Source organism: Peromyscus leucopus, chromosome 16_21 (assembly GCF_004664715.2).
Source record: "Peromyscus leucopus breed LL Stock chromosome 16_21, UCI_PerLeu_2.1, whole genome shotgun sequence".
NCBI lineage: Eukaryota > Metazoa > Chordata > Mammalia > Rodentia > Cricetidae > Peromyscus > Peromyscus leucopus.
The window spans coordinates 33,021,390-33,046,325 of NC_051084.1; the positions used below are offsets into that span (position 1 = coordinate 33,021,390).

At 40.9% G+C, this 24,936-nt stretch overlaps 1 protein-coding gene across 5 annotated transcripts in view; it reads left to right on the plus strand.

The window, feature by feature from the left end:
• Lims1 (LIM zinc finger domain containing 1) overlaps nucleotides 1–24,936 on the plus strand; it is a 106,811-nt gene that overhangs the window by 10,893 nt on the left and 70,982 nt on the right. The window contains exon 1 of one of the 5 annotated variants that reach the window (XM_028892463.2): nucleotides 14,735–15,183. The exons of 3 other annotated variants lie outside the window; for them this stretch is intronic. The gene's annotated coding sequence lies outside the window, so the exon portion shown is untranslated. Of the gene's footprint in view, nucleotides 1–14,734; nucleotides 15,184–17,393; nucleotides 17,936–24,936 lie in introns of those variants that run through there. One more of the 5 variants, XM_037199909.1, reaches the window with a different exon arrangement.

The following is a 24,936-nucleotide window of genomic DNA, read 5'->3' on the forward strand; positions in this document are numbered from 1 at the left end:
TCAGGACAGAGTTTCTCTGTGTAGCCCTGACTGTCCTGAAACTCACTCTATAGACCAAGCTGGCCTCAAACTCAGAAATCTATCCTGCCTCTACCTTCCGAGTGTGAGTGCTAGGATTAAAGGTGTGCCCTACCACAACCCAGCTTGGTGCTCTTAATTGCTGCTGTGTGGTTGCTGCAAATGGCCAGTGGCCACTGCTGTGTAAAGTTACAGAGCCAGCTGAGGACTGTGGCTCACACTTGGCAGGATCTAAAGGGAGTCATGATAATGGAGACTTTGTTAGAAGCACCAGCTCCAGCTGGGCTACAGTTTCTCTGAGGCCAGGCTCAGGATCACAGAATCTTAAGTGGAGCCTTGTTCTCTTCGGTTAGAAATAGTGACAGCAGACATTGAAGGAAGTTTGGGGGTATTCTTGCTGTTCGAGAAGAATTCTTTTTTTTTTTTTTTTTCATTTTTTAAATTTATTTATTAAATTTAATTTTACATATCAGCCACGGATTTCCTTGTTCTCCCCCCTCCCACCCCTCCTCGAGAAGAATTCTTTACTTTGTAGATGATCCTGATAAACTTTAAACTGCTAAGGAACATGCGATTCCAAGTGCAGGCTGGCTACTGTAGATCCAAACCAGCTTTCCCATAGTCTCTGCACACACCCCAGCTACTGCTGTGGACTCTGATAGACTTGATAGTATGTGGACGAGTCGTGGGCTAGTGGGTTCTCAAATAGAATGTATACAATTTGTTAGCATTATAGTAATATCTGGACTATAGGCAAACCTAAAATTGCTCAGTCTCCAACTAGAGAATCTTGAACACTGGGGAACATCTGGGTTTCTTTCATTCGATTCTTCTGTATTGTGTTGTTTAATTTCCACAGCTTTTGTAGAAAAACCAAAGCTATTGCCATCCTCCTTTTCTCAGATGAACCAGCTGAAACCAGAACATCCTTGTCTCCTCACAGACTGGCTGGTGGCTGGTAAAGTGAAAGAGAGACCTGAAGCCTGACATTTAGGATCCCATGTGTTTCTATGGCCTTTCAGAAGAGGTTAAACTGCCTCACAGAAGTCTCTTTAGTAATGGGGAGCAAAATATTTTAACTGGTTATTCTGGTGGGGCATAGTATCTCATGCCCTTAATCCCAGCTCTTGGAAAGCAGAGGCAGGCAGATCTCTGAGTTTATAGCCAGCCTGGTCTACACAGTGAGTTCCAGGACATCTAGAGCTGCATATTGAGACTTTGTTTCAAAAATAAGTAAAGTAAGATAAATAAAAACCTGGTTATTCTGAAACCAAGCAAACTGTCAGATGTTTTTACCAAGCTTTATTAAGCTACTGGGGTGCAGGAGAAGTTCCACAGCTCTTGGTTAGTACTACTGGGGGACAGTTTTTCTCTAAAGTATGTCCTTTTGCTACTTGTAGGGACTTTCTTGCCATTAGAGATGAAGCACAATTTTTATCACCTTTAGTTACTCTGTTTTCTGTTTTAAAAAAAAAAAAAGCTCTGTAGTTGCTATATATACCTCAGAATAATTTGTTACTCATGTACTCCATGTGTACTCCATGTTTGTCCAGGTGTAGTTAAAGGATTATGCAGGCTTCTGAGATCCAGAGCCTCACTGGTGGGCAGCCTGACCAGATACACAGTGTGATGGTCTTAGGAAGCTGCCGGCAGCTATTAAAAATCTCAAAGATTTAATTTAAAATAAAACTGATGTCAAGGAACTCAACTTCCTTTGTAAGCGTGTTTAAGAATAAATTAGTTATCTCTATCAATAAGCATAATGATACCTTTATGGTTTCTCAAAAATGTATGGTGAAGAAAATACAAGATACGAGATCTTATAAATCTGTTTACATGTCTAATGAGCAGATATCCTTGGTTATTTTATACTTGAAAATTTGTATGAAATATGGACAAAACAAGTATGAAATTCTTGTTATGATATCTAGTAAATGTGTTAGATGGTAATCACAGATTGAAACATGATACTGCTTCCTGAACTATAGCATCAACTTCTTCAGCACATTAGAGCCTGTGTGCATCTTTTAGTGCTCAGATGTCTGGCTGCTCTCAGTACTTCTCGCCCTTTTCAGTGATGAGCTGCATTATTTTAGTCTGTAGAATATACTGTATAGAGATAACTTTTTCTTTTTTTAATTTATTTTTTTAATTACACTCATGACATTCATTAGTTATACTCATATTAATTACATATTAATATACTCATATTAATTACATTTGTGGTATTCATTGATTAGATTCGCAGTATTCATTCAATAATTATACTTATAATATTCATTAATTATATTAATTGTATTGATTTATTACATTCATGATTTTATGTCCTGATACTACTATCCATTTGTGGGGTTTTTTGTTTGTTTGTTTTTGTTTTTTGTTTGTTTGTTTGTTTGTTTTTCGAGACAGGGTTTCTTTGTGTAGCTTTGCGACTTTCCTGGATCTCGCTCTGTAGACCATGCTGGCCTCGAACTCACAAAGATCCGCCGGGCTCGTGGGGTTTTTCCATCACACAAAACAGGGATTCTGTACTTAGTAACTCATTGCTCTATATTCCTTTCTTCTCTATCTTGAGATAACATCTAATCTTTCTGTCTCTGAATTGGTATACTCTATATATTTCATGTAATACAATTCTATAGTATTTGTCCCCTTTTTTTGAATGTAAAAACATTTTATGTACAACTGCAGGAAAAATAATACACAGATAGCCTAGACATAAAAACAGGTTATAATTTAAAAATCCAGGGTTATTTTAAGCAGTAAAATATTTTCTCTGTAGAAAATAGTATAAATGTTAACATTTGCCAATAAGCCCTTTTAAGCCAAATGATAGCCAAATTATACATATAAATATTGATTAGATTCTGGGATACAGAAGAAACCTATCTTCATCTGTTCAGAGAGCTATGTTTTACTTAAGTTGTGTAAGTGAGATTCCTATTCATCTTCCCCTTCACTGTTTGATTTATGGCAGACATTTTTCTATAGGCTAATCCTTCCTTAATCTCCTTTTAGCCTCCCCTTCTGAAAGTACAGCCAGCATATCCTTTCATCAGCCTGATACACTACAAATTCTTATCCTAATAGTGAAGAGATATCTTTTTCATGGCACCCATGAAAACCTTTTAAGAACCTTTAAAGATAGGAAAATAGCATTGCAAAAACTCTAACACCCTCTCTCTTTTTCTTCTCTCTCTCTCTCTCTCTCTCTCTCTCTCTCTCTCTCTCTCTCTCTCTCTCTCATTTTTTTGTTTTTTGAGATAGGGTTTCTTTGTGTAGCCCTGACTACCCTGGAACTCTAGAGCAAGCTGGCCTCTAACTCAGAGATCTATCTGCCTCTGCCTCCCAAGTGCTAGGATTAAAGGTGTGTGTCACCACTGCCCAGCCTCAGAAATTCTCTTAAGGTGAATGAAGGTAGTCTTTAATTGCCACTCCTAAGATTAGTTGAGCAGCAGCTAAATATCCCGGCTAGAAAATTATTATCTGGCATAACTTACAGACTCTTAGATATCTGCTTTAATTCAATTTATGAAGTCCTCTTCAGAAATCTATAAAGGTAGATAATCAAAATAATCTTTCATGTCTATTAATAATGTAGAGAATGTGGAAATTGGGTCCTGAATGTTTTTGTCTTTCGCAACATTAAAACACATTTGAAAGTATTTCTACAATGTGTTGTTCTAGAGCACTTTATAATACATAAAATAAAAAAAAAAAATTTTAAAGATTTTTGTGTACTATGTGTGTTTGTGTAGAGGACACAGTTGAAACTTATGTGTTCTTCAGATACTCTGTATCCTGTTTTATGAGTTAGTGCCTCTCCCTGGACTAGAGCTTGCTATATGGCCTAGGCTGTCTGGTCAGTGAGCCCCAGGGCTCCCTCTATCTCTGCCTCCCACAAGTACGTGCCACCACGTTGGGCTTTTTTTATGTGAGTTCTGGGTATCAAGCCTAGGTTCTCACGTTTATATAGTGAGCATTTACTGACTGAGCCATCTCCCCATATTTTAGTTACTGTTCTGTTGCTGTGAAGAGACACCATGACTAGCTTATTTTAAAAAGCGTTTAGTTGGGGGCTTGCTTACAGTTTCAGAGGGTGCGTCCATTACCATCATGGGGAGAATGGCAGCAGACAGGAGGCATGCTGCCGGAGCATTAGCTAAGAGCTTACTTACGCCGGGCAGTGCTGGCACATGCCTATAACCCCAGCACTCAGGAGGCAGAGGCAGGAGGATCTTTGTGAGTTCGAGGCCAGCCTGGTCTACAGAGCGAGTTCCAGGACAGGCTCCAAAGCTACACAGAGAAACCCTGTTTGGGGGTCAGGGGGACACGGGCCAAACAAACAAACAAACAACAAAAAAGAGCTTACTTACATACTGATCCCTGAGCTGAAGGCAGAACTTCTGAAACCTCAAATCCTACCCCCAATACCAAGAAGGCCACACCTATTAATCCTTCCTAAAGAATCCACCAACTAGGAACCAAACATTGCTACAAAAGTTTCTTTTGACTTGTTTCTTAGTCTGAGTTTATTTTAGTTGTTCAAAATAGGCAATTACTTACATTCCATAAAGAGTTAAAAAGTGCTTGGCATGCTGGTGCCTTTAATCCTAGCATTCAGGAGGCAGAGGCAGGCAGATCTCAGTTCAAGGCCAGCCTGGTCTACAAGGCAAGTTTCAGAATAGCTAAAACTAACCTCCTCCCCCCCCCAAAAAAAAAAAACTTCCCAAAATTATTGCTTTTAGTTTATATGGCAGCATTAGTTTTAAATTATATTAGGAACTTTCATAATTATGTAAAGAGCATAAAAGTTAACTTTATGTAACATTTTCTTTGCATTCAAAAATTCTTTTCTTCACCTTTTAAAGCATGCTGTTTGCCTTCCATCTTCAACCGACACTTGTATGAGATTAGACATATTCCTGATTGCTATGGAATCTGGAGTCTCTTTTCTTTTCAATTGAAAATGATTTTTTTTGTACAATGTATTCTAATCATGGTTTCCCCTCCCCCAATTCTTTCCAGACCCTCCCCACCTCTTCACTTGCCCAACTTTACACCTTCTGTCTGTCTCTAGAGGACAGGCAGACAAACCAAAATAAAATAAAATAAAATGTATAAAAAATACACGCAGACATGCAAAAACAAAAAAGATGGGGAGGGGGCAGTGATGCTCAAACAAAGCAGTGAGACAAAAAGTCTACAGAAACGCTATTGAGTTCATTTTGTGTTGACCGTCTACTGCTGGGCATGAGTCCTACCCTTAAGTGTGGTTAATACACTCTTTGGAGTCTCTTTCTTCAATGTGCATTTGTGGGAAGTTTGTGGGTATCTGCCTGTATATGATAGTGTGTGCCCTTTTATAATGTTCTCATTGACTTGATTAATACTTAAACATATAGGCAAACAGTTATAAAGTGGTTTGATGACTGGCCATAAAAACCATCATCTGAGAGTGACTTATCTACAAATATTTATTCCAGGGCCTTAGTCATTTCCCCACTACCATGGAATTCTAATTAGAGTCTTTTTCATTCTTCATTTACTGACCCAAGGAAGAGTTGATAGTGAAGGACTCCTGGGCACCCTTCCTTGTGAAGTTGTTAAGTCTGTGTTTTCATGATCAGATACCTGATGGATGTCCCATATGTGTTTGCTTAATAAACAGTGAGGTTGTTATCCATTCCCACCTGGACTGTTTGTTGGAAGAGCTCACTACTTAGTGTTTCTGCTCCTCTTTGCTCTTCTGTCCCTTGGTCTGTCCTTTCTTTTTTGTTTGTTTGTGCTATTTTTTTCAAGACAGAGTTTATCTGTGTAGCCCTGGCTGTCCTGGAACTAGCTCTGTAGACCAGACTGGCCTCAAACTCACAGAGTTCTGGGATTAAAGGTGTGCACCACCATGTCCGGCCCCTTGGCCTATTCTTAACACAGCAGCTAAAGCATCTTGTTAAAACTCCTATGTCATAAACCATCATACTTGTTCCACGCCATCCTGTGGGTCTCTGTTTTCTCCTGACAAATAGCCATAGTCTTTACAGTGGTCAGCCAAGCTTCACCAAAAATAGATTGTCTTGTAGGATTTGGGTCATATAGACTGGTCAGTACAAAATTTTCAAGATAGATTGGCAATCTAGAGCCCATGTTGTAATTAAAACCTACAGGCCTCCTGCAGATCCTCAGATTCTGTGACTTTAAAGTTGCATTTAACATCATGCTATATGCCTTTTCTCAGATAAACCTGTTAGCCCAATACTTGGTTGAACATAATTAGTTGTGGATATAACATTCTTCACATTCAGAATTTTTGAACCAAGACTGTTAATGTTTTCACTTTAGGGCTGAAGCCAAAATTGGAGTTGCCAAAAAGATAAGAAATCACACCAATAATAATAATAATAATAATAATAATAATAATAATAGTAGGGTGGTGGTGCAGCTTGAAGGAACTTCTTATCCTCACTCCATCTTTGGGAGTGGGTAGGTGGGGTACGGGAAGAAAAGGACACAAGTCACTAAGTTATCCTGGAAAACCGTTGTCTGAGAGTCAGTTCAGTCAACAAATCCTTTTTCTAAGGACCCCAGAGCCTTAAGAGAGTTTCAGAGTTTCAGGAAGTAGGATCACTGGGCAAGATCTCTGAGTGGAAACCAGAGTTGCTCTACATCTGTTACCTCTAGAATACTTGACTCTTCTACTGTGAATCCTATTAAAAGTAGCTCACCTTCCTGGTTTCTACATCTGTGCCACCAACAAACAAGGACCCAATTTCTTCATAACCCGTCAACAGGTCTTACTCTTCTGTGTGTTGTTGGTTTGTTTGGGTAGTAACCATCATAATCAGTAATATGGTTTGGACAGGAAATAGTCCCCAAAAGCCTTTGGTTGAAAGAGTGATTCCTAATACAGTGTGGAGCTTTGGGAATATGATGGGGGGGGGGGCACTAACCTGGATTAATTAATATAGTGTGGAGCTTTGGGAATGTGATTAGGGGGTGGGACTAACCTCGATTAATCTGCTTCTCTGTTGTTATAAAGCACTGAAAACCAGCTTGGAGGAGTTTATTTGGTTTACAGGTTATATGGTTCATTATCGCTGAGGGAATCCCAAGGCAGGAACCTGGGGGCCAGAAGTGAAGCAGAGTCCATGGAAGAGGACTTCTTCCTGGCTTGCTTTCAGTGGTTTGATAGAGGCTTACTATCAGCCTTTGGCTTTCCCTAATCATTCAGTCATACTGGATACGACTTCAGGATTTGTGTTTGTGGAAAAAAGAATAATTAACAAGAGCTACTAGGTGTCAGGTTTTATTTATGCCTTCAAGGCAGTGTCCTGGGGTTTGCCCATTAGTCCAGACTGAGTAGCCAGGAAGCCCTGGGGATCCACCCATCTCTGCTTCCCCAGTGCTGGGATTATAAACACAGACTTTCATGCCCATCTTTTTATGTGGATACAATGGATCAAACTCAGGTCCCTGTGCTTGTACAGCTACTAGTTTTGCCGACTAGGTTACCTCCCCAACTCCTTATGTATTTAAATTTGAGACAGCTTGGTCTGGAACTTGCTATTTATACCAGGATGGCTTTGAACTTGATCCTTACTGCTTCTGAGTGCTGGGATTATGCAGGTGGTTGTACATACCAGTATATTTATTTTTAAACTCTTGTTACTTCTGTGAATACTAATTTGAATGAAGTGGGTTTCTAATTTTGTTTGTTCCTTTGAGAAGTATTCACCAAGAACCTACTCTCTGCCAGGCATGAGAGTAGGGGTAGCAATTTATACTTGGGGCTAGATTAATGAGAAATCAGGCAAATTCCTATGGGAGCATGCGTGTCCAGCCTGAGAGGTCCTGGGAAACTATAGAGGAAGTAACATCTAGACTGAGTCCTGAGTGTGAGTAGGAATTATTTAGAGAGGGCATTTAGGGAGGAAGAGCTGAAGGCAGGGGGCCAAGAAGGAAGGGAAAGCAGGATGTGGACATGAGCACAGCTGCTTCGGTGCTGCCCTGGGGCCTGGGAATCTGGGAGGGGGAACCTGGGGAGTAGTGGAGTGGGACAGAGGACAGTTTTTACTGCTACTTGTTTCCTTGTTGCAGATAACAGGAATCTATTGCAAACATAAGCTAAAGAGGAATTTTTTTGGAAAGTAATGGGTTGGCTCCTAGAATTAAAGTAGGGCTGAATACCAGGCCTTTGGAAAGAGCAAACAACCAAAGCAACCGAGGTCTTTCTGAAGTTCTTGTGGAATTTTTCTGCAGGGCTATAGCCTTAGTTAACTTGCTCTAACTGCAGGGTCTTGTTCTCCACTTAGATATCCAGTGTTTGAGAAATAGTCTGATTAAATTAGGTTAGATTCATTGGCCAAACCTAGACTGTTCATGTAACCAGAGGATAGAATCAGACCCTATATCTTTTTTGTCTCCAAGTGGCTGTTAGGTGATCAGGACAGTAAGATTTGTTATCTGAAACAGAATGCATAGAGATGAGGTGTGTCAAGTAGAGGACAGTGTGTCAAGGCTTAGGAAAGCATGAAGTGGGTGTGCAGTGATGGAGCTTCAAAGGCCAGGAAGCCTGTTGCATTAATCCAATCGAGATGCTGTGCCAGCAGTAATGCCTTCTGCAGGGAGGGAAGGAAGCAAATAGATTCCAAGATACTAAAAGGAAGGGGAAAGAAAAAAAGACTTGGACTTCAGAAGACTAGTTAGAAACATTAAGGCACAGAGGCTGAATCCCATGGTTTTCTTTTTTGTTTTGTTTTTTTGGTTTTTCGAAATAGGTTTTCTCTGTGTAGCTTTGGTGCCTGTCCTGGATCTTGCTCTGTAGACAAGGCTGGTCTCGAACTCACAGAGATCTGCCTCTTGAGTGCTGAGATTAAAGGCATGCGCCACCATTGCCCAGCAAATCCCATGTTTCTAGCTTGGGCTAGAACTATTAAGGAGATAGTGCTGTCTCCCACAAAGAACTACTTTTTAGGAGAGTACTGTCTTAGGGTTCTAATACTGTGAAGAGACACCATGACCAGGGCAACTCTTATAAAGGAAAACGTTTAATTGGGGTGGCTTACAGTTTCAGAGGTTTAGTCCATTATCATGACAAGGAAGCATGGTAGCATGCAGGCAGATATGATGCTGGAGAAGGAACTGAGAGTTCTGTATCTTTTTTTTAAGATTTATTTATTTATTATGTATACAGTGTTCTGTCTGCACGTATCCCTACAGGCCAGAAGAGGGCGCCAGATCTCATTACAGATGATTGTGAGCCACCATGTGGTTGCTGGGAATTGAACTCAGGACATTTGGAAGACTAAGCAGTGCTCTTAACCTCTGAGACATCTCTCCAGCCCCCAGAGTTCTGTATCTTGATCCACAGGCAGCAGAAGGAGACTGTGTCGCACACTGAGTGTAGCTTGAGCATATAAGACCTCAAAGCCTGCCCCCACATTGACACACTTCTTCCAACAAAGCCATACTTCCTTCAACAATGCCAACCTCCTAATAGTGTCCCTCTATGGGCCAAGCATTCAAACACATGAGTCTAAGGGGGCCATACTTAGTCAAACCACAAGTACTTTCGTTCCATTTCAAAGAGTTAAGTTGGAGTACATGTAACTTAAGAACATTTAAAGCGGGTCTGCTATGGAGTGTTGCTAGAAGTTAGAGTGCCCTGGAAGCCTTGTCTAATAAATATCTTATCAGGTCCCAAAGAAACTCAGGACAAATGGCTGAGGTGTCTATTAGCATGCCCAGGGACGCGAACCTTCCTTTTGCCCAGCCTCTGTTTCCTTTAAAAACCAGTGGTTTTGGCTCTCTTAGTTCCTCTCTGGGATCTCTCTTAGTCCCCTTTCTTATCTCTCCTATCTTTCCTTTTATGGCCCAGTCTATCCTGCTGGCCATATTCAGTCTGCTCTGGACTCTTCCAGATGCCTCTGGCTGTATTCTGCCTCATTTCTTTAATGAAATCCTTCTCCTCAACCATGCATTGGAGTGGTCATTTCCTCATTTTCATTCAGATCTCTGCCAGCCTTGTCTCTCTCCAGTCATGTCTGTGGGCTACTTTGGCCTCCCACTCTACTGTCCTGGGAATTTACAAGCTGCTGCTTTCTCTTGCCACATTGAGAAGGTTCAGATCCAAGTAGGTATTGGCAATTGTAGTTTGCCTAATTAGACTCAGAAAGCCTCCAGAACTAGCAGCATAAAGGACCAATTTCTGCTATTTGGGTCCTTTCTTAGGTGTTATGGTTATAAAAACTTTACTATTATGATACTTTTTTGGAAATAATTTAATCTGAGTTTGAGAATGTTTATAAATGTAACAAAACAAACTAAAAATTATAGGGAAAAATAAAATTAATTTATAAAAAAGATGTTGTAACATTAATATTCAAATTAAAGGCCTGTCTAACCTATCCCCATATTGGCTTGCATGCTGATCCTTCTTTGGTGCTCTAACTTCCTGGGGAGACAGCCTTCCTTTAGTAAGTATTTCAGTGGGGTTGGGGGAGAGGAACTGGAAAACTCTAGAAGAGTCAGAGCAGTCTCTGCTCTTAAAGGAACTTCATGGGAGAACAAAGAACTTCTCCTAAGTGTGGGGATTTTCCACCTATGAATGCAGAAAAGCCCCTGAGACCTCTTTTCTCCTTTGGAATGAGAAGTACTTTTCTGTGAGGCGTATGATCTCTTCACCTGTTTCCTGAGCTTAGTTAAATAAAGCTTATCTCCTCCATCAGTTATGCCTTCTGGTTTAGAACAAAACAAAATAGGAAGTCAGATCTTCAGCACAAATTGGGGATGTCCTTGATTAAAAAATTAAAATACAGTTTGACTGTTTTGAGTATGACTACTAGTAGTAAATGTAATTATCTGTTAAATGAGTTAATTCAGATCCTGACTAGTGATTCCTTTAGATACTTTAGTCAGTGCTTTTGCCATTAGGTAGCTTCATGGCCTTACAAATCCTCTAGTTTCTAGTTGAGAAGAAAGAGACCACCACTCCAACCTAAGTGTCTAGACAGGCAGCCTTTACTCTTGATCAAGAGGGTATGCTTGCCTCTGATTGGACCTGATAGGAAATGCAGTGAATTACGGTGTTTTGTTTTGTTTTGTTTTGTTTTGTTTTGTTTTGTTAAGCCCTTGCAAACTTGATTGGGGCCATTTTTCTGGGGAACTAGAGGTGGACCTGACTAATATTTAATTAAAGCTTCCTTCAGATTTGGCTTTAAACTGTGGTCTTATTCTCAATCAGTGTAATTAATAGTGGTTCTACCAAGTAGCCACGTTTCCCTTCTTCCTGAAGTTGTTTATCAAGGCTGTCCCAACAGATACTCCTTTCTAGGATGACCACTTAAGGCCAAGCATGATTATCTGTAACCTTGTAGGAATCTCATTTTATAGGCAAGGCATTCTGTCAGCCTGTCTACCTGTTGCCATGCTCCCTGCCATGGTGGTAATGGACTCACCCCCAGAACTGTAAGCCCTAAATTAAATGCTTTCTTTTATAAATTGCCTTGGTCATGGTGTCTTTTCACAGCAGTAGAAAAGTAAGACAGAGGCCTACATAAAAGCATCTGGCAGGACTATTTGAGTGTGAGATTCAATATTATTAATGTGGAAGTATTTTTGTTGTTGGTTTGTTAGTTTGTTTTATGTATGTGAGTGTTCTGTTGACTTTATGCCATTAGAGGGCATCAGATCCCACTATAGATGGTTGTGAGCCACCATGTGGTTGCTGGGAATTAAACTCAGGACCTCTGGAAGAGCAGCCAGTGCTCTTAACTGCTGAGCCTTCTCTCCAGTCCTTGTTTGTTTTGAAACAGGGTTTCTCTATTATGCAGTTCTAGCTGCCCTGGAGCTCACTGTGTAGATCAGACTGGCCTCTAACTCAAGAGATCTGCCTTTTCCTGCCTCCTGAGTGCTTCAATTAAAGGCGTACACCAGGACCAGCTCCGGCAGAAGTATTTGATCCAGGAAAAATGTTGAGGTCATCAGAAAGAATGTGCCCAAAGAGGGAGGCAGGGACGAAAGTTGAAGATCTGGGCAGTAGTCATATGTAAAGGCAAACAAGTAAGAGGAGATACAACATATATGATGGTCTGGAAGCTAAGAGATTGGGGATTTCTAGGAAAGCCTCATTTTAAAATGTCAAAGGAGGCTAGGCAGAATGGCCCATGCCTTTAATCCAAGTATTTGGGAGGCAGAAGCAGAAGGATTTCTATAAAGTTTGAGGCCAGCCTGCTGTACGTGCTGAGTTCCAAGCCAATCAGAGCTAGGTAGTAAGACCCTCTCTCAAAACAGTTAAATGTAGTTGAGCATGGTGGTAGTAGATGGGAGGCTGGAGGAAGATCCCAAGTTGGAGGCCAGCCTGGATTATTTAGCAATAACCTGTCTCAAGACCATACTTGAAAAGAGAAAGAAATGAGAGGGAAGGAGGAGGGGAACAGAAGAAGAAGAAAAAGAGTAAGAAGGAAGGCAGACAGACCAGCTGGCCCAGAGAAAGTCAAGTGTAAGATGAAGCCAAACACTGTTAAGTGTGGCCTTAATTGCTTTTGTTTTTACTTTTTAAAACAAGGTCACTGTGTAGTTCAGACTGCAAGCCTCCTGCCTCATTCTTCTCAGTCCTGGGATTACAAGAATATGCTAGCATGCCTAGGTAGATGTGATTTTTAAGTTAAGATTGTGTCCTTAATGAGAGATGTTTCTAGATTGCAGTGGGTTGAAAAGTAAATAGGAAGTAGGCCTACTCTTAGAAAAAAGTATGTAAAGAGTAGAGAGGGGCATGATAATGACTAACGAGTATATAAAATGAATCCCTATAGATTCATTTTAAGGGAGAAGATACTAAAGTCTGTTTACAAAATTCCTGGTGGGCAAATGGTTCAGAAAAGGAGAAAGGCTGATTGGTCCCAAATATCTGGATTGGCCTCAATGGGCTGGCAGTAAGACTGGCACATGGGTAGGGTTGATGGGTGGTGGAAGAAAACCTTCCAGAAGATCTCATAAGGCAAAAAAGAAATTATGAGCCGAGGAGATGGCTTAGTGGTTTAGAGCACTGTTCTTGCAGAGGATCTAGGTTTGATTGCTAGCATTCATGTGGTGGCTTACAGACACCTGTAACTCCATTCCTAGAGACTTCAATACCTTCTTCTGACCTCTGCAGGCCCCAGGTACACACGTGGTACACATACATACATACATACATACATACATACATACATACATACATACAGGCACACACGTGGTACACATACATACATACATACATACATGCATGCATGCATACATACAATGCAAACAAAACATTCACGCACATAAATTTAAAAGAAAAGTGTGTGTGTATGTGTGTGTGTGTGTGTTGGTGTGCACATGCCATGGTTTTGTGTGGCTGTCAGAAGATAACTCTCAGGAATTAGTTCTCACCTTCCACCTTCTTCACCAAGTAAGAAAGAAGGTACCATCATCTGCTATGAGAAATGGATGACATTGATGATGAGAAGATCCTCAAGGATGGTGAAGTAGTCCTGAGAGGGAATGTGCTTGGCTTCCACATGAAGACTAACAGCACCTGCTCAAGAGTAGAGAAGTGAAGAACAAAGCCAGTCTTTTCAGCATGCTCAGGTGTGGAGCACTATCCAACTGTAAGAATCAGCTGCTTAGAAGTAGGCCCCAGCCTAAATGATAAACGAAGTGGAAGGCCCAAAGGAAGTAAGGTCTTCCCATTGTAAGAGCAAGTAGTAGAAATAAGACAAGAAATGGGGATGTAGGAGGCAGACATTTCACAGCTTTTGTTGATTTGTTGATAGAAGGTTTTTCCCGGATGTTTAAATCTCTAAAGATTATGATAATGATGGAGAAGATAATAGCACCTGTGATGAGATATGTAGAGGCCGAGGAGGTCTCTTCATGGCATTCAACTGTGTCTGATGGAAACTGGGGTGCTGGTGGTGGCAGCAGTGGCGGGGTGGGAGGGTGCTGTACTTCATACACCATGAAAATAAAGCCTATTAATGTGTCTCCCTAGGAATACTGACAAAGCCCAGAGCTCTGGAACTTACTCTGCCTACGCTTGCCTGATGTGAGTTCTACCACTCCAAGCACTGAGCTCTTTCCCGTAGGAGGGACGGCCCTCATTTCTTTCAGTTCTACTTTTTGCTTCTGGCCAGCCCTAAAGACTGCTGGCACCCAGTGTCTAGAGTGGGAGTGATAAAGCAATGAGTTGCTTTCTTATTCTTTTAAGGTTAACCTCAGGTCTTAGAACCCAGAAGCACCATTGTAAAAATGACTCCTTTACAATAAAGGCTAAAGAACTCTTCCTGTAGTTCTAGTGTGTCAGAACTTTAATGGAAGAAGAAGGTAGGCTGTATTTCTCCTGTTCTTCCTCAGCTTCAACAGAAGACCCCTTATTCTTCAGTGGAAAACATCAAATAGTCTAAAGAGATGACTCCGTCGGGCTTATGAGTCCTGAACATGCTAGGCTGCTTCTCCTCTTGTGTTTTGTCTGGGGTATCTGCAGTAGAAAAAAACATTTTGCATTGTTGAGCAAGCCAGTGCCCAGCAACCCAGCCTCTAAGCTGGAGGTGGGCTAATGAAGTTGTCATGAACATTCAGCGCCTTCTGTGCTGCTTAGTTATTGGCCACTTTTTTGAAATGATTGCCTTCACATTACAAATGCTTTTAGTAAGTTTGTGGGTAAATATTAACTTCCTAAGAATGTAATACAGCTCAGCAGGATATGAGTTAAGACATTTAGGGTGTTGTCTTATTGCTTCAGCACTGTGGAGTTTTTGAGTAACACACTGTGTTACATGATTTGACTGAATACAGGCCAAAAAAGCCTCAACTTGGTTTCATTGGCTTAAATATAGTTCAAAGCAATAGACACAGAGTTCAGACGAGGAAGTACTATACAGTAAAGGAAGTAAGAGCCTTTAAAGATAATTCGCTCTCCTATGCAAGTGGCCGCCCAAGTCCTGATAAATGAGTTGAAATAAGTAGAAATACAGACTAGAGATCCTCTATTCTAAACTAGGAGAGAGTGTGGAGACCCTGCACGTGGAAACCTCCACGGCTCTGCTGACTTTGCGAGGTGGCTTGTGTGGGTAAAGAGACTGGAGTAAAGGCGTCAAGACTGGACAGAAGAAAAGGACCTGACCCCACGAAATAGCGCCATACAGGGTATTGTTGTATTTCTGCAATTGTTTCATGCCTCACCTATCTTTCTCGGTTATTTAAAGACAAACATGAAGATACTGTTTAAATTCTCAAGGACCTTTTGTCCTTGCTGCGGTAGGAAAGATGCAGAATTGTTCTTTTTCATTAATCTGTAAAGCTGTTTAAAAGAGAAAAGGCCAGTCTTTGGGGTTTGGTTTGGTTTGGTTTTTTTGTTTTTGAGACAGGATCTTGAGTAAGTTGTAATCTTTAACTGTGCTAATTAAAATCTTCTCCCTTTGGCAGAGGGCAATGGTTTTGATTCTTCTTATAGATATATGTTTAATTATTGAGTGCATATGAAAGCAACTTTATGTTCCTGTGGTTTCAAAGTGAAGGGCTGTGTGAAGGGCAGCTGTGCTGGGTTTGGCACTTTAGGGCCTGTGGAGGATTACACTAGCAAAGACTTGAGACATGCTTTTTTGGTGTTGTATTCTATTAATTTTTTGTTTTGTTTTGTTTTGATTTTCCAAACAGGGTTTCTCTGTGTAACCCTGGCTATCCTGAAACTCACTCTGTAAACCAGGTTAGCTCAAAATCAGAGATCACCTGCCTCTGCCTCCTGAGTGCTGGAATTAAAGGCTTGTGCAACCACGCCCAGCATGTTATATTAATTTTTTAGCCATAAATTATATGTGATCTTTGGAAAGAGAAGTGTACCATTTTATATTTAGTGATAGTTTAATCCTTGCTGTGGTAGGAAAAATGCAGCCACAACTAGTCAAAGAATTGTTTTTGTTGTTTTTTTTTTTTTTTTTTTTTTTTTTTTGGTTTTTCTAGACAGGGTTTCTCTGTGTAGCTTTGCGCCTTTCCTGGAACTCACTTGGTAGCCCAGGCTGGCCTCGAACTCACAAAGATCCGCCTGCCTCTGCCTCCCTAGTACTGGGATTAAAGGCGTGCACCACCACTGCCCGGCTTGCTCTGCTTTTTTATTTTTAAGACAGAGTCTCTTTGTGTAGCAATAGCTGTCCTGGAACTGGCTATGTAGACCAGGCTAGCCTTGAACTCATAGACATCTGCCTGACTCTGCCTCCCAAGTGCTGGGATTAAAGGCATGTACCACCATGCCCAGCCCATTCATTATTCTCTGCCACTGAGCTATAGCTCCTGAACATGACCACTTTTAAATTTGGGAATTAGCAGTAAGCTATTGGTAATGGTCTTGAGAAAATGGTCAACAGCCAGATTTTTTTCCCCCTTTGAGACAAGGCTTTATGTAGCCCAGGCTTGCCTCAGACTTGTGATGTAGCTGAGGATGACCTTGAACTTCTGATCTTCCTGCCTTTACCTCCCAAGTGCTATGATTACAGGTGTGTGCCACCCCACCTGTCATGTGGTGCTGGGTATTGAACCCAGGGCTTCATGTATGCTAGGAAAGCACCTCTATCCCAGCAACCAGAATCTGCAAGTTATTTTTAATTACTCACTAATACATGGACCCATGCACATACATATAGTTGAAAGGGATGTGGTAGACAGTGGTGTGGATAAATAAGACAGCTATGGTAGTGAGGATAGATTTGCTTAGAAAGTATACCCTGGTCTCCCTTTGAGTGAATTCTTTGGAAATGATTTGGGTGGAGAAGGAACGAGGATTGGAATTCAGTCCCACAACATGATCCCAAGATCACTAAGTTAGCTACAGAAACATACCCACAGAAATCAAAGTATATATATATATAACAAGAACACGCTGTTGCTGAGTGCTATTTTCCCTGTGATTTTAGGCTTCATCAACCTGTATGGGGTTGGGGGCGAGATTTCCTTTGACCATATTATAAATGAAGTGTTTGATCTCCAAGTGAAGAAACGTGTCAGGCTAACAAGAGACCAGACCAGAATTCTGGTCCGGGCAGCCTCTCATTCCCCTTGCTGCAGGGAAGAAGTGAAAATATTGGAGGATTTCTTCCCCGAGTTTGAATGTGGTCAACTTGAGTTTTCAGCACCTCTTCCAAGTCCTCAGGGTGCTTTCTGGGCTTCATGTCTCTGTTCACTAAATGGGGCTTGTTATATATCTAGAATGATACAATCCAGTAGAAATGTAATGTAAGCCCTGTATGCACTTTAAGATTTTCTAGTAGTAGTGTTCAAAATGCAAAAAAGAGGGCAGGTGAAGTTAATTTTCATAGTATACCTATTTAGCTCAATATGTCAAACTGTTACTATGTCAAGCTGTATAGATGGGTATGTAGCCAATAGTAAATATTCCAAATTATTCAGATGGTCTATTATATTTCTTACACTATAGCACATTTCAATTCAGATTAGCCACATTTTAAGTTGAAACACATGGCATGTGGCTACAAATTAGAAAACATAGCTCCAAAAAAAAGACAATCATCCTCTAAGTTAATCAGAAGCAGAGGTCTTGCCTTAAAGCCAGTGTGGCCAGGAGAGCAGCTTTGTCTAACTAGGAAAGCTCTGGAGGAAAGGTGCCCTGCTGAGAAGGCTGGGCTGCTCTGTAGAGGAAAGCATTGGACCATATCAAATAGACAATAGGCCTTCCGCCTGGGACTATTTATAGAGAGCCCAGTCTGAACCCCTTTATCACCCCCCAGTAACAACCCCAGGAAAACCGCAGTGTTGCCTGTGAGATACTGAACTATATCTGAGGGAGCAGAGGGTGTGTTGGCAGGTCTGCTCACGGTCAAGAATGGAGACCACAGCCTTTGATGTGTGGGCCCTGCTTTTCTCCTACTACTGTTGTCAGATGAAAACGGTAATGTCTGCCTGAGAAAAGAAATGTGAACTGTAAATGGAAATTTCTAGACCTCCACTCTACCTGGGGCAATGTAAATGATAGTTGTAGGCTATCTCCATCCAAAGATCATCTTGTATTTATAAGTTCTTGAGTCAGTCCAGCCATGGTTTTTACTTTAAAAAAGTTGGGACTTCCCTTCCATCTTGTTTCCTTGCATCTGTGTCCACTGTCCTCTCCCTTATCTTTTTGCTTGCTGGTTGGGGTTTGGTGTTAGTTTTTTGGTTGTTTTGTAGTGTTGGCATAAAAAAAGAACATCATCCCAAAAAAAACCAGCTCTCACCTTAAAGGAAACGAGATCATTTTTTCTGAAGTCATTTTGAGTGACCATAGTCTAGGAAAACAGTTTTAGGTTACCCTAGTTTCATAGTTTTACAGAAAAAGAAAATCATAAATCTAGGCAAGTCTTAATAAGTACATTAGTGGTGGTTACAGATGGGAGTTTTTCTATAGGCTTAAGATGCTGATGGCATTCTTAGCCTTTGGATTGGTGGAAGTCTGCTAAGTTAGTTAATGGATTCCAAAAGATTTTCATCGTCAGTCACAGGATGTTAGATCTGACACGGAGGCGGACAAGGAATGGCTGTTTGAGGGGAGAAAGTTAGGCCCAGACAAGGTAGGTAGCCTCTGGACCTGCAACATTCCAACCTCTCCACAGTCCCGTAGTTCTAGTCAGACAGTCTCTGTAGACAGCTTCTTTCCAGGAGTTCTTGTGTAGGGACCTGTTGGCCCACGATACCCCAAGACCAAGTTCTCAGCACAAAGGAGATTTATGTGCCCCAGAGGAACGAAGGGTAGGGAATAAGAGACAAAGACAGGAGACAGAGGACGAGGAAGAAGGGGGAGAGAACAAGGGTGAGGCCCAGAAGGACAAAGGACTACCTCTGGATAGAGAGGAGACAGGCATGGCCTAAAGGCAAACAGTGGTTTATAAAGGTAAAAGGAGAAACCCCCTGTTAGGATGAGTTGTTTAATTTTAATTGGGCATGTTAGTTAGGTGAGCCAAAGGGGGCTTTTGATTGTTGGACTTCAATACTTTTTTTTTCTCGGTTTTTTGAGACAAGGTTTCTCTGTATAGCCCTGGCTGTCCTAGAACTTACTCTGTAGACCAGGCTGGCCTTGAACCCAGAGATCACCTGCCTCTGCCTCCTGAGCGCTGATATTAAGTCTAGGTAAACCTGAGCTTCATAGCAAAGATTGGGAGTAGGGGTTCATGTACCTTTTAAGAAGCTCCTAGTGGTTATATAGGCAGTGAACAGTTGCCGAGGGAGCAAAGACTGGTGAAGCCTCCAGGAATCCAGCGTTAGTCGTCACTTGCCCCCTCCACGCCTCCAAGGGGCTCCAGTAAACTCATTGGCGAGCCATTTTCTTTGCTCTGTCCTTAGTGCCTGTTTGGAGTGAATTACATAATATTTACCATTTGAAAGTTTCTTTTTGGTGGTGGTGGGGGCTTTTTGAGACAGGGTTTCTCTGTGTAGCTTTGCACCTTTCCTAGAACTCACTCTGTAGCCTAGGCTGGCCTTGAACTCACAGAGATCCACCTGCCTCTGCCTCCCGAGTGCTGGGATTAAAGGTGTGCGCCACTACTGCCCGGCTGAATGTTTCTTTTAACTTAATTTAACTTGCATGACATGTGCTTGGTGTCCATGAAGGCCAGAAGAGGGTGTTGAATCCCCTGAAGCTGGAGTTACAGACAGTTGTGAGCTCTCACATGGCTGTTGAAAATTGGAAATCAAACCTGGGACCTCTGGAACAATAGCCAGTACTCTTACTGCTGAGCCATCTCTCCCACACCCATTTGAATGATTTTTAAGTGTAATATTAAGTAAATTCACATTGTTGTAGAGCTGTCATCACCATGCACCTTCAGAGTGCTTCAGCTTCCCAGACTCAGACTCTGCTTGGGGCTGTGAAACTCTTGGGAGCTGTTGAATAGAGATCCCCAAATCCCTCCATGGCACACCCCTGTCCCTGGCACCTACCTTCTATCTTTATGTATTTGGTTACAGTGGATACCTCCAGTGAGTAGAAACATACAGTATTAGTCCCCTTGTAACCTGTTTTTTCACTTGGTGTAATGTCTTCAAGGTCCATCCATAAATCACATGTTAGAACTTCCTCCCTTACAAGGCTGAGTCATATTCCATTATTTGTATGTATCATATTTTGCTTATTCATTCTTATGTTAATGGAACCTTTTAGATTTTTTTTTTTTTCTTTTCTAAGACAGGTCTTACTATAAACTGTAACCTAGGCTGGCCTCAAACTCAAGAGTCTTCCTGCTTCAGCATTCTGAATGCAAGATTACAGGTGTCTGACTTTTAGCTACTGAAATTTTTCTCACCTTAGTGAATTCACATTATTCTTTAAGCAGATTTTAATTTCAGCTATTGTGAATGATGCTAGAAAGTGGTAGGCACCTATCTCTTAAGTTCCATTTAACTCTGAGTATTATCCAGAAGAATCACTGAAAACAGTGGTGGGTTTCTTGTTTTGTTTCATAGAAGGTGTCATGGTGGGTAGGATTAATAATCTCATTATAGTTTTATTTCTCTAAGATTAGTGATACTGAATATCTGTCTCTGCACCCATTTCTTATCCTGTGAAGAAGTGTCTTAGATCCTTTGCCCCCCTCTCCCTTTTTGCCCAGCTGGTTGTTGTAGAACATGTCTGTGTTCTAGGTAGCAAGCCCTTCTCATGAATATGACCTTCAGATACGTCTTCCAAGCCTGTCAGGTAATGTTGGTGCTGGGAATTGAGCCAGAGCCCTCTGGAAGAGCAGCCAGTGCTCTCAACTCTTAAGCCATCTTTCTCGCCCTTTAAAAAGAATTGTTTTAATTAAATGTATTGATAACTGGTGTGTGTGTGTGTGTGTGTGTGTGTGTGTGTGTGTGTGTATATACATATATATTTATAAGTTGCCTTGTGATACCTTGCGATTTATATGTACATTTTGTACTGTTCACATCAGGTAAACACATCTATCTCTATTGTGTGAATTGTAAATAGCCTTTTAATTTAAAAAAAAAAAAAAAAACCCAGAGCCAGATATTGGGATAAATGCTGAGAGATTAGAGAAACAAAGGAACAAGCCACTAGAGAAACTTCTCACCTCACCAACTCCACAAATCCTCTGACTGAAAGCCTCTGAGTCCTCAGCTGAAAGGACAGTTCTAGTTCCTGTATCCTCACACCTAATATACCTTTCTCCTCCCAGCCATAATCTTTTTGGGATTAAAGGGATGTGTGCTTCCCAGATACTGGTAGCAAAGGCATGAGATCTCAAGTACTGGGATTAAAGGTGTGTGATTCCACTGCCTGATTCTTTTTCTCTCCTAGACTGAGTCAATCTCATGTAGTCCAGGGTGGCTTTGAACTTACAGAGATCCAGACAGATCTCTGCCTCCTGAGTGCTAGGATTAAAGGTGTGTGCCACCACTACCTAGCATCTATGTTTAATCTAGTAGCTGGCTCTGACCTCTGATCCTCAGGCAAGCTTTATTTGATACACAATATCTCCTCATGTCTCCTCAGTCTCCTTATGATTTCTTCGGTTTTGCTAGTTTTTTTTTTAATTAGCACACAAAGTAATGGGTTTTATTGCGGCATCTTTATTCATGCTTTGTTTTGTTGATCCTTGTTTCCCTTCCCTTCTGCTCTTCCCTCTTGCTTTTTAACTTGCCCCAGGAACCTCATATCTGCTTGGATGTCACATGTTGTCCTGTTTTCTCCTTTTCCTCCTGCCTCCCCCCACCCTCTTATATTGAAGTCACTCAGTGGTGGTGTTCTGAGACAAGGTCTAGTAGTATTTATCATAGTATGCACTCATGCTCCATGTACATGTGTTTCAGAATTGGGATCTCCTCCTGATGGGCTGTTCACCTAAACAGTATAAAGTGACCTTCTTTATCTCAACACACTAGTTTTGAATCAAATTGGTTTTATAAGATATTAAAAATATCAAGTTTTTTCTAATGGGGTGGGCCTTAAATCCAGTCTAAAAGTAGTTGGTTACTTCCATGACATTTGTTTCACTATTTATACAAGTATATCTTGCAGGCAGATCACTATTGTGTGACACAGGGTTTATAAACAAATTGATAATTACCTTCCTTCTCTGGTAACATGCAGAGAACCTTCCAGAACCATAAACATTAGTAAGTAGTTGTGAAGATAGGCACTTCTCTTATGTTCGATGACTTAAAAAAGTGTTGTCTTCAGCAATAGGGCCTTACCATCAGGTTATGGAGAGTAGCCAATGGCCTTGACAATAACCTGGGTTGTATAGGGGTTTCCATGGAGCCCCTTAATCATTCAACAAGATGTAACTCATTCCTGTCACTGGAAGTTTTTCTTGGTGGCAGAAGAGATCAAGTTGGGTCATTGTCTCCTCTATTATTTGGTGACTCCATTTAGATTTCTTTCATATATGTATCTATTTTAGGACGCTTCTACAGTAGTAGGTTTCCATATGGTTTGTCTTTCTTTTCTTAAAAAGATGTATTTATGGAGGCTGGAGAGATGGCTTAGTGGTTAAGAGTACGGGCTGCTCTTCCAGGGGTCCTGAGTTCAATTCCCAACACCCAAATAGTGGCTCATGCCTACCTGTAACTCCAGTTCCTGGGCTTTTGATGGTCTTACACAGGCATACATGCAGATAAAACACCAATGAACATAAAATATAAATAAATTATAAAAAATTAAAGGTTTATTTATTTATTTATTTATTTATTATGTATATGGTGTTCTGTCTGCATGTCTGCCTTCAGGCCAGAAGGTGGCACCAGATCTCATTATATATAGTTGTGAGCTGACATGTGGTTTCTGGGAATTGAGCTCAGGACCTCTGGAAGAACAGCCAGTGCTCTTAACCTCTGAGCCATCTCACCAGCCCTCTATATGGTTTTTCAAATGGCCTTTAGTGTTAGTTATTCCTCCCCATATGTGGTTAGTTTTGGAGAAAGTTCCACGAGGTGCTGAGAAGAAAGCATATTCTTTAGTGTTTGGATGACCTGTTCTGTAGATGTCTACTAGGTCTTTTTGATTTAACTCCATGTTTAGATTACTGTGTAAGGGTTAATGTGTGATTTTAGATGTAGGAATGTTTCTTTTATCAACTTGGGCACTCTTGTATTTGGTGCATAAGTGTTTTAAATTGTAGTAATATGTTGGAGGATTTTTCTTTTAATGAGCATGTATTGTCCTTCCCTATCTCTTTTAATTAGTTTTTGTTTAAAGTCTATTTTGTCAGATATAAAAATAGCTACACTTGCTTGCTTCTTAGGTATATTTTCTTGGAACACCATTTTCCATACTTTTACCCAAAAGAGTTAATCTTTCCTTGTTGACGAGGTGTGTTTCTTAGAAGTAACAGAAAGATGGATTCTGACCCAGTCTGTTAGTCTGTGTCTTTTTATTGGGGGAATTGAGACTATTAATATTAAGAGTTGTCAATGAGCAGTGTTTATTGCTTCCTGATATTTTGTTGTCATGACGTGGACTCTTTACCCCTCTTTTGATTTACTGTTCCGAGTTATTTATTCCTCCTGTCTTCTAGAGTGTAGTTAACCTCTTCAGACGAAGTTTCCCCTCTAGTGTTTTCTGTAGAGCAGGATTTGTAGATAGAAATTGCTTATATTTTGTATTATCATGGAATTTTTTTTTATTCTCTGTCAATTGTGATTAATGGATTTTCTGGTCCTAGTAGTATCGACTGGCATCTGTGATCTCTCAGAATTTGTAGAACATCCCTCCAAGCCTTCTGTCCCAGAGGTTAAGAGCACGTATTGCTCTTGCAAAAGACCTGTGTTCAGTTCCCAGGACCAACATGGTGACTCACAACTGTCTATAACTACAGCAGAGAATCTAATGCCTTCTTTTGGCCTCTGCAGGCAACAGTCATATATGTGGTACACGTGTGTACATTTAGGCAAACACTAATCCACACACAAAAAGAAAGTATTTTCTAAAAAAGAAAAAGGCACTTGAGATATGGGGACAGACACTTCACTAATTTTCCCGTTGGCCAAATTTCTTAGTTTACCCTTTTCTTTATCTTATCTCAGTCTGCTTTAAGAATCAAAAGACAAAAAAAAAAAAAAAAAAAAAAAAAAAAAAAAGAATCAAAAGACATATAGAACTTCACAGAAAAATCTAAAAAAAGAACATACATAGAAAGTTTTCCTCATAACATAGGAGAGTGCATATACACCCGTTACAAGGATGGAGGCCAGAGTTTAACATCTGGTATTCCTCTCTGTAGCTCCACACCTTATTTTTTGAGACAGGGTCTTTCATTGAATCTGGAGTTTGCTGTTTCAGGTAGGCTATGTGGCCAGCAAGTCCCTAGCATCCATCTGTTCCATACCTAACTCTCCCCCAGGGCTACAATTAACCATTATGTGCCATAACAACCAACTTTCCAGCTTTCCAATAGCTACTAGGGATCCATGCTCAGATCCTTTTGTTTGTTTTGTGGGTATTTTTGTTTTTTGGGGTTTTTTTTGTTTGTTTGTTTGGGTTTTTTTAAGACAGGGTTTCTCTGTATAGCTTTGGTGCCTTTCCTGGAACTCACTCTGTAGACCAGGCTGGCCTTGAACTCACAGAGATCTGCCTGCCTCTGCCTCCTGAGTGCTGGCACCACCACCACCACCACCACTAGGCTCCATACTCAGATCTTAATGCTTGAACAGCAAGCACTTTCCCATTGAGCCATCTTCCTAGTCCCATGATGACTGCATTTTTTATTTTATGTATTACATTTATTTGTGTTTGGGGGAGGGACACACAAGTGGTCCAGCATTAGTGTAGAGGACCAAACCGGTTTGCAGTTCTCTCCTTTCACCACATGCATTCTGGCATGAAACAGCGGTCACTGGGGCTGGCAGCATGCACCTTTTGCACACTGAGTGTCTCACCGGTCTTGCATGTTATTTCTTGATAGTTGAAAAAGAAGCAGATTC